At 38.4% G+C, this 11,996-nt stretch overlaps 1 pseudogene; it reads right to left on the reverse strand.

The window, feature by feature from the left end:
- Positions 1–9,941: 9,941 nt before the first annotated feature.
- Positions 9,942–10,452, reverse strand: LOC127225632 (thiosulfate sulfurtransferase/rhodanese-like domain-containing protein 3; annotated as a pseudogene).
- Between the last annotated feature and the right edge of the window lie 1,544 nt (positions 10,453–11,996).

Consider the following 11,996-nt stretch of genomic DNA (forward strand, 5'->3'; position numbering starts at 1 on the left):
GGAATCCAGTTGCAGAGAAGGAGGAGTGACGAGCATAGGAGTTAGGACAAGGTTGGAGAAACCCATAGAAACAGCTGATCTGAACAACGGGGAGCACATGGACTCCAATATAATAACTGGGAAACCAGCATAGGACTGACCCAGACTCCCTGAATGTGGGTGTTAGTTAGTAGGATTAGGCAGTCTATGGGACCTCTAAATGGATCAGTATTTATCCCTAGTATAGGAATGGAATTTGGGAGCCCATTCTACATAGGTGAATACTACCTCAGCCTAGAAACATAGGATGGGCCTAGTCTCTGCTCCAAATAATATGACAGACTTTGAATATTCCCCATGGAAGGCCTTACCCTCACTGGGGGAGCAGAAAGGGGATAGAGGTTGGTTGGGAGAATAGGGGAAGATGGGTGGGTGTGGGAACTGAGATTGACATGTAAAACAATTTTTTGTCAAATTTAATTTAATTTAAAAATACTGATATTGCTAGTAAATTATAACAAGTAAAAATAAAATAAATAATCCAGAGTCAGGCGGATAGCTCTGCCAGGTTTGTCTGCCCTCTTGGGGTAGATGCTGTACTCCTTCAAACACACTTCTTTGTTGTTGATTTTTAGGAGCAGAAAATTCCTTAGGCTTTTTCTTTTCCATAGTTGAAAGCTAGCTGGGTGGGATGTTACCCTGAGGGGACTCTTTCTTTACTTCAATGTAACTTGGTCTCTTAGTCACTTTCAGCTCAAACCTTGTTCTTTTTCTTGTTCATTTTTTCTTTCTGCCTAGTTTGCTCCTTTTAATTGTAGATTTTCTTATGAGTGATCAACAGTAACCATGCACCAGAGTCAATATTAGGTTGTCTTGACATCTGTCCCTTCAAGGTAGCTAGCCAATTTTTTTTTTCAATTCAGTCTCAGGTCAAGGGCAGATGTAGACACACTTTGTCATAATATCACAGAATGGCTTCTAGCATAGTTGCTGTTAATGTTCTTGCTTCCCTGTCAAGCCGTGTGAGCTGGTCCTCCACAGCTCTCAAAACTGCTGTCTTCTGAGATCCTACTAGGGGGGGCCAGTTAAGCTCTGCTTATAGTAACCAATCACTCTCCTGTCTCAAATTCCCAATGTCTTCCACATGTCTCTGCAAACAAGCATGGCCAGGACAGTCACTGCAATAACTCAATCCCTGGTACTAACTTGTGTCTTAGTTACTTTTCTATTGCTGTGATAAAACACTGTAACCAAAACATGGCAAAGAAGGCATATAGTTAGGCTTACATTTTCAGAGGTTTAGAGTGCATGGTAGTGGAGCTAAGATATGCAAGCAGGAACAACCTAGAGCTCACAGGTCAAAACTGCGTGTAGGAGGTAAAACGCTCACTGTGGATGGCAGAAAGCATTTGAAGTCTCAAGGACTGCCTACGACATACATCCTCCAAAGCCACACACCTAATCCTCCCCAAACATCTATATCAACTTGCAATCAAGTGTGCAAATACACGAGCAGCTATGGAAGCCATTCTCATGCAAACCACCACAAATATATTATTAGTTTGACCTAGAAAACTGAATACTTATACATTGTAGGAAGGGATAGAGATAGTTGTTTCAGGATGAGAATGAAGAAATCATTCCTAGAGAATACTATAGTAAACAAACAAGCAACACACAGATTGATATTCTATCTGTAGTCCAGAGATTATCTTTTATTTTACATATATAGACGAAATTATTCCTCTGAAGAAATCACATGGATAATATGTAACAAAGCTGTCTTTTGAACCTATGTAGTGCTGCTCAAAATTCCATACTACTGATCCTTAGTCTCTAGTGACCTAAGAAAATACATATTTCTGCCAAGACCAAGAAATTGAGAAGTGGGTTGGTTACTAGCCACCTGATTCAGCTCTGTCAATGCTAAAACATTAATTGGTGATGTTTTCTTTAATCAGAGTCCATAAATAGGACTGTTGCCTCCTCAGCAAATAGAAATTTAGAACAGCAGTGATGGGTTCTGACTTGAGCACCTATCAGCTATACCCATTCATTGTAGAGTTGAGTTGCCCATGATAGAGTATTGCTAAGTTGTGATACTGTTAAAATAAAGGGGAGACTATGGGAAAATTCAGGCAACATAACAAAACTTAATCTTATCTACTCTTTATGGTATAGGATATTTAACTTAGAAATTTTCTTATAAAGACTTTGGAGAACACAATGGAAAATTGAGTTGCCTTTTATACTGCTATAAGATTATCACTGTCCACAGTTCCCTTCTGCTCTGCTTTGTAAGCCATGTTGTTGCCACTTGAGTTGAACTTGTCTTCATTTCCAATTTAAGCTTCTAAAGCTGTGATTTGTACTCTGTTGCAAAATAAGACGTTTTCAAATTGAATCTGATCTAGTTTTATTTCAGTGGACTTCAAACTTAATCATAATGTACCGTGAGATCTTCTAAGTCTTAATTTCTCTAAAGTTATGAGGAGAATGGGTGAATTTACCTGGAGGGGATGATACCACTAGGAATGACAGTGTATGGATAATCTAATCTGTTCTACTGAGAACAATGGGCGGCACTGGTTGGAAGCCAGAGGCAAACTTCATGTTTACAAATGCTTTTTAAAAGTGCAAATAGTTCTTCATTTTCTGTTATACCAGAACAATCGATGACATGTTGTCAGACCAAAAATATGTATTCACTTTTCATCCTCTGAAGATTTTAATAACCAGATTTGGGCTTACAGTAAAATTCAGGGGAGGAATAGAGCTTTAATGTAGCTCCTACTCCCACACAGGAAAAAGTTTGGCTTATTATTTTGTTGTTATATTATATAAACACTAACCCTGGCTCTCAAAGATTATCTTTTCCTTCTCCTGGAATGACTATTACTTTGATTTATTCATACAGAAAAATATGGCATGTGAGGAATTGCTTTTGAAGCTTTCATATTAAAATTTTCTCAAAGAAGAAACTATAATTACAGAAAAAGTTATAACGTAACACAAACTGTTATAATGTTTGAATTAAATACTGATGTATTTGTGTGTGTGTGTGTGTGTGTATGCATGTGTGTGTGTGTGTGTGTGTGTGTGTGTGTGTGCATAAGAGAGAGAGAGAGAGTGAAGGCATGGTTTGGAGAGAAAGGCATGATGATTTGGCATAGCCAGCTGGCCCGAGAGCATCCCGGATGTTCTCTGTGTCTGCCTTCAACCTTGATGTGGGAGTGGTGAGACTGCAGACGCACACCAGCACATCTGGCTTTGTACATGGGTTCCAAGGATCAAGTCAGCCATTAGACTTTTGCAGTTTGTGCTTTTACCTGTTGAGCCATTTCCTTTGCTCCTAATGTGGGATTTAAGAAGACTTGAAACCCTTATTTGGTGGTTTTGAGTTACACATGACTTTTCTGTGATTTTTTTTTTTTTGCATATAGAGTATTTTTTATTTAATTTTATATAACAAAGTCCAATTAAATGAAAACAAACATTTATACACAATATTTGGGAATTTGGGCGTCGTTCTTTCCAAACTACTTCCTGCTGGTAAGGGGCGCTGTCTTGGGGGATTCGAAGAAGATTCAGATATCCTAGCTGTAGTCTGTAGGGCTGTTTTGTCCAGCTGTTTGGAATGTAGGATCAGCTTGTACTCTGTTTCAGGCAGTCTGGTGTGATCAAACCACATTAGTCTGGAAGGAATCCACATCTTTTCATTTTCTGTGGAAACAAAAATAGAAATACTTTTCCCCAGTAACTTGTTCTTCAACTTAAATTTTGGAGTCAAAGCGTTTTTTTTTTTTTTTTTTTTTTTTTTTTATTTTACATGTCGATCCCAGTTCCCTCTCCCTCCCTCCCTCCCTCCCCCCCAAGCCCTCCCTCCTTCCTTCCCTTTTGCCCTCTCTACCTTCTCCCATGCACTCTGAACACCCTCCCCTCCCAACCCCCCACCACAATACAATATGTAGGGGAATGCCATCCAGTTGGGGTCATGTAGATCTGACAGGTCCTGTGAAGTAGGGACTAGGGCTTCTCTCCTATCTCTAGAATAAGGCAGTTATCCCTCCATGGGGGATATGTTTGCAAAGTCCTTTTGTGCACCAGGGATACATCCTGGCTCCACTGTCTGAGGTCTCTTAGGCTGCTCAGACCTTCTGGCTGAGACCCATATTCAGGGGGGTCCGAGTCAGACCCCTGTTGGCTTCCCAGCTATCAGTCTAGTGGCCCTTAGCTCCTCCTTGTTCAGGTAAGCTGTCTCTATGTACTTCTACCGCATGGTCTTGTCCTCTCCATCTGCTTCTGGGTTCTAGTTTGACTCAGTGTTTATGTATGGGTGTTTGCTCCTGTTTTCAACAGGCATTAGTTGAGGACTCCATGGAGAAGTTAGTTGTTGATCTCACTCTCCGGGACGGGCATTTATGATAGCCTTTCCACGGAAGCTGAGATTGTTAGTTGGGAGCAGTCTTGTAGTTCCCTCGACCTTTCTTTGTGTTCAACTTTATCTTCAAACCAATATTGGCTCCCTCTTTTATGTTCTCTCTCTCTGTCTCTGTCTCTCTCTCTCTTTCCTATTTTCCATTCCTGACCAGGCTCAATCCTCCTGGTCGCACATGCCTTCCTCTCCTCCCTCTCATTTTCTCCTACTTCTCTCTCCATTAGCTGTCCTCCCCCACTATACCTGAGTTCTGGGGGACTTGTCCCTTCCCAGTTCTGTGAGGGACTTTATATGAATCTCTTAGAATACAACTTGTATCCTAGTTCCTCTGGTGATGTGAATTATAGGCTGGTGATCATTTGATCTAGGTCTAAAATCCATATATGAGTGAGTACATACTGTGTTCCTCTTTTTGTGACTGGGTTACCTCATTCAGGATGGTTTCTTCAAGTGCCATCCACTTGCCTGCAAATTTCAAGATACCATTATTTTTTTCTGCAGAGTAGTATTCCATTGTGTAGATGTGCCACATCTTCATTAACCATTCTTCAATTGAAGGGCATCTAGGTTGCTTCCAGGTTCTTGCTATTACAAATAGTGCTGCTATGAACATAGTTGAACAGATGTCTTTGTTGCATTGATGTGGATCCTTTGGGTATATGCCTAAGAGGGGGATTGCCGGGTCCTGTGGTAAACTAATTCCCATTTTCCTGAGGAACCGCCATACTGATCTCCAAAGTGGCTGTATGAGTTTGCACTCCCACCAGCAGTGGAGGAGTGTTCCACTTTCTCCACATCCTCTCCAACATAAGTCATCACTGGTGTTTCTAATTTTAGCCATTCTGGCAGGGGTAAGATGGTATCTCAAAGTTGTTTTGATTTGCATTTCCCTGATAGCTAAGGATGTGGAGCATTTTCTTAAGTATCTTTCAGCCTTTTTGATTTCCTCCATTGAGAATTCTTTCTTCAGTTCTGTACCCCATTTTTTAATAGGGTTATTTGGTGTTTTGTTGACTAGTTTCTTGAGTTCTTTGTATATTTTGGAGATCAGCCCTTTGTCGGATATAGGATTAGTGAAAATCTTTTCCCAGTCAGTGGGCTGCCGTTTGGTCTTGTCAACTGTGTCCTTTGCCTCACAGAAGCTTCTAAGTTTGAAGAGGTCCCATTTATTAATTGTTTCTTTCAGTGTCTGTGCCCCTGGAGTTATGTTCAAGAAGCGGTCTCCTATACCAATTTGTTCAAGGGTACCTCCTACTTTCTCTTCTAAGAGGTTCAATGTGGCTGGATTGATGTTGAGGTCTTTGATCCATTTGGACTTGAGTTTTGTGCATGGCGACAGACATGGGTCTATCTGCAGTCTTCTACACACCCTCATCCAATTGTGCCAGCACCATTTGTTGAAGATGCTGTCTTTGCCCCATTGTATAATTTTAGCTGTTTTGTCGAAAATCAGGTGTTCATAGGTGCGTGGATTAATATCAGGATTTTCAATTCGATTCCATTGGTCTACCTGTCTATTTTTATGCCAATACCAGGCTGTTTTCAGAACTATAGCTCTGTAGTAGAGCTTAAAGTCAGGAATGGTGATGCCTCCTGATGTTCTTTTATTGTATAGGGTTGTTTTGGCTATCCTGGGTCTTTTGTTTTTCCATATAAAGTTGATTATTATCCTTTCAAGGTCGGTGAAGAATTGTGGTGGGATTTTAATGGGGATTGCATTGAATCTGTAGATTGCTTTTGGTAAGATTGCCATTTTTACTATGTTTATCCTACCTATCCAAGAGCATGGGAGGTCTTTCCATTTTCTGGTATCTTCTTTAATTTCTTTCTTTAGAGTCACAAAGTTCTTATTATATAGATCTTTTACTTGTTTGGTAAGCGTTACACCAAGATACTTTATGTTGCTTGTGGCTATTGTAAAGGGTGATGTTTCTCTGATTTCTTTCTCTGCCTCTTTGTCGTCTGAAAAAAATAGGGCTACTGATTTTTTTTGAGTTTATCTTGTATCCTGCTAGTTTGCTGAAGGTGTTTATCAGCTGTAGGAGTTCCCTGGTAGAGTTTATTGGGTCGCTTATGTAAACTATCATATCATCTGCAAATAGAGACAGTTTGACTTCTTCCTTTCCAATTTGGATGCCCTTGATCTCCTTTTGTTGTCTTATAGCATTAGCTAGAACTTCTAGTACGATATTGAAGAGATATGGAGAGAGAGGACAGCCTTGTCTTGTTCCTGATTTTAGAGGAATTGGCTTAAGTTTCTCTCCATTCAGTTTGATGTTGGCAGTTGGTTTGCTGTATATTGCTCTTATTATGTTTAGGTATGTTCCTGTTATCCCTGACCTCTCTAATACCTTTATCATGAAAGGGTGTTGAATTTTATCGAAGGCTTTTTCTGCATCTAGGGAGATAATCATATGGTTTTTCTTTTTCCGTTTGTTTATATGGTGGATCACGTTGATAGATTTTCGTATGTTAAACCATCCCTGCAATCCAGGTATGAAGCCTACTTGATCATGGTGGATGATTTCTCTGATGTATTTTTGAATTCGGTTTGCCATTATTTTATTGAGTATTTTTGCATCGATGTTCATCAGGGATATTGGTCTGTAGTTTTCTTTCTTAGTTGTGTCTTTGTGAGGTTTGGGTACCAAAGTTATTGTGGCCTCTTAAAAAGAGATTGGCAATAAACCTTCTGTTTCTATCTTGTGGAACAGTTTGAGGAGTAGTGGTATTAGTTCTTCCTTGAATGTCTGGTAGAATTCTGCACTGAATCCATCTGGCCCTGGACTTTTTTTCGTTGGAAGGCTTTCGATGACTGCTTCTATTTCATTTCGGGTTATAGGTCTATTTAAGTTGTTTGTCTGTTCTTGATTTAATTTTGGTAAGTGATAGTTATCCAGAAACTTGTCCATTTCCTTTGAATTTTCAATTTTTGTGGAATACAGATTTTGAAGTATGACCTGAAAATTGTCTGGATTTCCTCTGTGTCTGTTGTTATGTTCCCCATTTCGTTTCTGATTTTGTTAATTTGCATGTTCTGTCTCTGCTTTTTCGTTAATTTGGATAAAGGTTTATCAATCTTGTTGATTTTCTCAAAAAACCAACTCTTTGTTGCATTGATTTTTTGTATTGTTTTCCTGGTTTCTATTTTGTTGATTTCAGCCCTCAAGTTGATTATTTCCTGGCGTCTGCTCCTGCGGGGTGAATTTGCTTCTCTCTGTTCTAAGGTTTTCAGTTGCGCTGTTAATTCATTTATGTGACTATCCTCTGTTTTCTTCATATGGGCACTTAGTGCAATGAACTTCCCTCGTAGCACTGCTTTCAAGGTGTCCCATAAGTTCGGGTATGTTGTATCCTCATTCTCGTTGAATATTAGAAAGTCTTTAATTTCTTTCTTTATTTCTTCTTTGACCCAGGAGTGGTGCAATTGCACATTGTTAAGTTTCCATGAGTTTGCAGGTTTTCTGCTATTTGTATTGTTGTTGAATTCCAATTTTAAAGCATGGTGGTCCGATAAGATACAGGGGACTATTTCTATTCTCTTGTATCTGTTGAGGTTTGTTATGTCTCCTAGTATGTGGTCGATTTTAGAGAAGGTTCCATGTGGAGCAGAGAAGAAGGTATATTTTTTTGTCTTTGGATGGAATGTTCTATAGATGTCTGTTAGCCCCAGTTGAGACATAACTTCTGTTAATTCTTTTGTTTCTTTGTTGAGTTTCTGATTTGTGGTCCTGTCTAGTGTTGAGAGTGGTGTATTGAAGTCTCCCACTATAAGTGTGTGAGGTTTTATATGAGCTTTGAGTTTTAGTAGTGTTTCTTTTTACGAATGTGGGTGGCTTTGTATTAGGGGCATAGATGTTCAGAATTGAGACTTTGTGTTGATGGATTTCTCCTGAGATGAATATGAAATGACCGTCTTCATCTCTTTTGACTAGTTTTGGTTTGAAGTCTAGCTTGTTAGATATTAGGATAGCTACGCCTGCTTGCTTCTTATTTCCATTTGATTGGAAAATCTTTTCCCAACCCTTTACCCTGAGGTAATGTCTATCTTTGGAGCTAAGATGTGTTTCTTGTATGCAGCAGAAGGATGGATTCTGTCTTCGTATCCATTCTGTTAATCTGTGTCTTTTTATAGGCGAGTTAAGACCATTAATGTTGAGGGTGAGTAAGGACCAGACTTTTCTGTGATTTTAAATATGTTATTTCTCTTTTCCCTCAGTCTTGATTTTCCTATACATGGATAGAGATGAGTAATAGTAAAACACAAAGTGTTACAGGAAAATAATAGTGTGTGGAATAAATATTTTCAGAGAATGGGGGATAGTAAGCTTAAGAGAGCTTATACTCCAGTGACCTTAAATAAGTCATTAAGCCTTTGTAAGTCTATGTTTTCTAACTTTTTAAACAGAGAAGTTAAAGATAGAAATTGTATTGGGTTTCTTGTAATGAATTAGTTCTAGGAAAGATGATCTAAACCTAGCACCACTAATATGTAAGTCACTCACTAAATATCAATGGATCCTAGTTCACATAAAGATATACAGATCTTGTCATCTTGCAACAGAACATCTCTACTATCCTAAAAATTTCCTGAACTCTTTCAGGTTAGTTTGCCTTCCACTGTCATAACCCATTAATTTTGTATCATCACATTAACATTAATTTTTAAAATTAGTTACATTGGTACTATTGTGGCCACACATTGCCATAGGTCTTCAAATGCTGTAAATGTTTTTTTTTTTGTGTGTTTAGGGTTTACTTCATTGGACTTCAGCTCCTTTCTTTTCCTTTCCTTATTTCCTCTCCTTTCCTTTCCTTTTTTTCTTTTCTTTTCTTTTCTTTTCTTTTCTTTTCTTTTCTTTTGAAACAGGGTCTTGTGATATTTTGTTTGTTTTTTTACAACTAAAGCTTGCCTAAAGATCAGAGGGTAGAACTAGCCACTAGTTAATTATAGAGGTCTGGAGGTCTGTACAGACAGGAGACAGGCAATAATAAGGCTGGGCAGAGAGAGGAAGTGATAAATGGAGCATAGATAGGAGCCTGGCCCCTTTGAGAGTGAGTCAGAAAGGTGAGAGATGATTGTACAGCTTGTCTTTTACTTCTCTGATCTTTCGGCTTTTATCCCAATATCTGACTCCTGGTTTTAATTATTAAGCCGAATTAGGGTCGTGCATCAGGGTCTCTAAAGTCCAGGCCACCCTCAAACTTACAGCCATCTGTTTATCTCAATTACCTGAGTATTGGAACTACAATTATGTGCCTAAAACCGATGATTAGTTATTGCTTAAGATCCAGACTGCTTGTTTACACAGTATCTTCCACTGGATTAGTGGATGATTCCACTGGATTAGATAATAGAAGTTACCTGATCTTTTGGAATAGCCACTACTTAAAAATTCACTGTAGAATCTGTAAATTTCATTGGCAGTTCATATTATCTCAGTCCTCAGAAGAATCTCAAAGTGTTCAGGGGGAACAGATGGGGAAACAAGATGCCACATAGTTATATGGAATCCATCATCAGCCTTTGGTGCCAAGACTGGTGTTTTCTTTTGCTTCATCCAAATTTCAATTTTCTTGTTTGCTCTCTGACATTTCATAGGTTACCCATTCCTTCCAGCCTCCAGCATAGTGCTGAGCACTGTTAAAGCCCAGTCATAATGCTGTGTCCATAGCCTTCTTACTTCTTACTCCAGAGAAACAAGGAAACACTAGACTGTCAGATTTGGATGACTTCACTTCATGGTACTTCTCTTTGAAGTCTTTTGGGTTCATCTATAGAGCTTCCCTTACCTCATCCAATGGTATGTTGATTGATCCAGGTATTTCTCCATGCTCAAGAATTTCCCATGCATCTCTAACATCAATTCACATAATATTTTTGGAGTTCAGTAGGTTTTTTTAGGTTCCTATAAGTGACATCCTTAGAAAGAGGAGGGCAATAATGTTGGCTACCTCCCCATACTGACTTCAGACCTCCAAGCACAGCCTCTATCGATCCTTCGTGAGGTCCCAAGCAACCATCTGGACAACATCACCATGGGTTCTCCGGCTGTCTATTTAATCATGAGCTTTCTTTATATCCCAGGATGTCTCTGAATTTGAACTCTTCCTTCTTAAGTCTCTAGAATATCTGTGATCATAGCTTTGACCATCAGGTACTGGCATTACTTATATTTTGACCATTACTTAGAGTCTGGATTTGATAATATAATTGCACACACACACACACACACACACACACACACTGATATTTGATAAATTACATAATATTCATGCAAGAAATTATTTGCTTATTGCTGCATAAAAAGCATTAGTATTACATGAGTGCCAGCCTTTTGTTATTTATATTAACTTAAACATAAAAGGACATAAAGCATGACAGATGTGTTGAAGATTAAAATAGATAATTGTGTGCACCAAATGTGGAAAATACTACCAATAGTATTAACCTAATTTATTTATTTTTACCAATGGATCACCAACTGGAAGGCTCATAATAAGTCTGCTAATATTCCTTTTATGTTTTTTTTCCACTCAAACACTTGGAAAGTGTGAAAGCCTGGACAAAGAAATCTGAATAATTTCAAAGAACTAGGACATCTAATTTAATTCTAGAAGTCCTTAAAATGCTCATTAATACTGCAAGTAGAAACCGAAAACTTTAATGTTCACATTTTATGGAAAATAAATTTTCTTCATGGAAATCTATCAAGGATAATACTGCTGAATTGTTGTGATCAGCGATAAGACATTCTGAAGAAGTAATGGCAGGCAAAGTCCTCATGTTATCTGTCTCTTTCAATAGTCACCCCCACATGCAATTAAAGGAGAAAAGATTGTGAGATTCTGAAAAATTAGTGAACTATGTTATTGCTTAAAGAAATCACTAATTCTCTTTCCATTCTGTTGTCATAGTAGATAAATGTACCTGACATTCACACTTGTCTCTCGGGTTGGTCCTTGTCAATTTGTCACAATATAGAGTCACTTGGAAAGAGTGACATTCATCTGAGAACATTTTCAGATCAGTATGGTTGTGTGTCTGTGGATGCTACATGAGCCAGTAAGTGAGCTCGTAAGCAATATTACTACATGGTTTCTACTTCTGTTTCTGCTTGCTGTGTTGTAGATGTTATGTGAGAAGTGTCTGGACATGGCTTCTCCAAAACTTTGTAATATGTCTACATGGTGCAGCTTGACTTTAGAACTATATGGCCACTGGGAACTTTACATTTTACTGAATGCACTTGGAAAGGACATTGTAGAATTTAAAATAAAATTTGGCTTTGTTAATAGAACCTAAGGGTAAGTAGGATCTTTAGACCATTTTCCTGTATAGCTTTCCACCTTTAAGTGATCTTTGTCCTATTTGCTCAGTGTTCTCTGTACAGATTGTTTTATTCTGGGAACATCTCATTTTTTTCCCACTGAACATTTACATATGTCATTACACCCACTTTTACCCACTGATCACATAGATTGTTCTCTTTATTTTTGGTTGTCATTGATATATCACCTCCTTCGGTTAAAATCAACCGTGATTAACTTTATGATTTAATTTTTTTAATTTGTAATG

This window comes from Phodopus roborovskii, unplaced genomic scaffold (genome assembly GCF_943737965.1).
Source record: "Phodopus roborovskii unplaced genomic scaffold, PHOROB, whole genome shotgun sequence".
NCBI classification, from domain to species: Eukaryota; Metazoa; Chordata; class Mammalia; order Rodentia; family Cricetidae; genus Phodopus; species Phodopus roborovskii.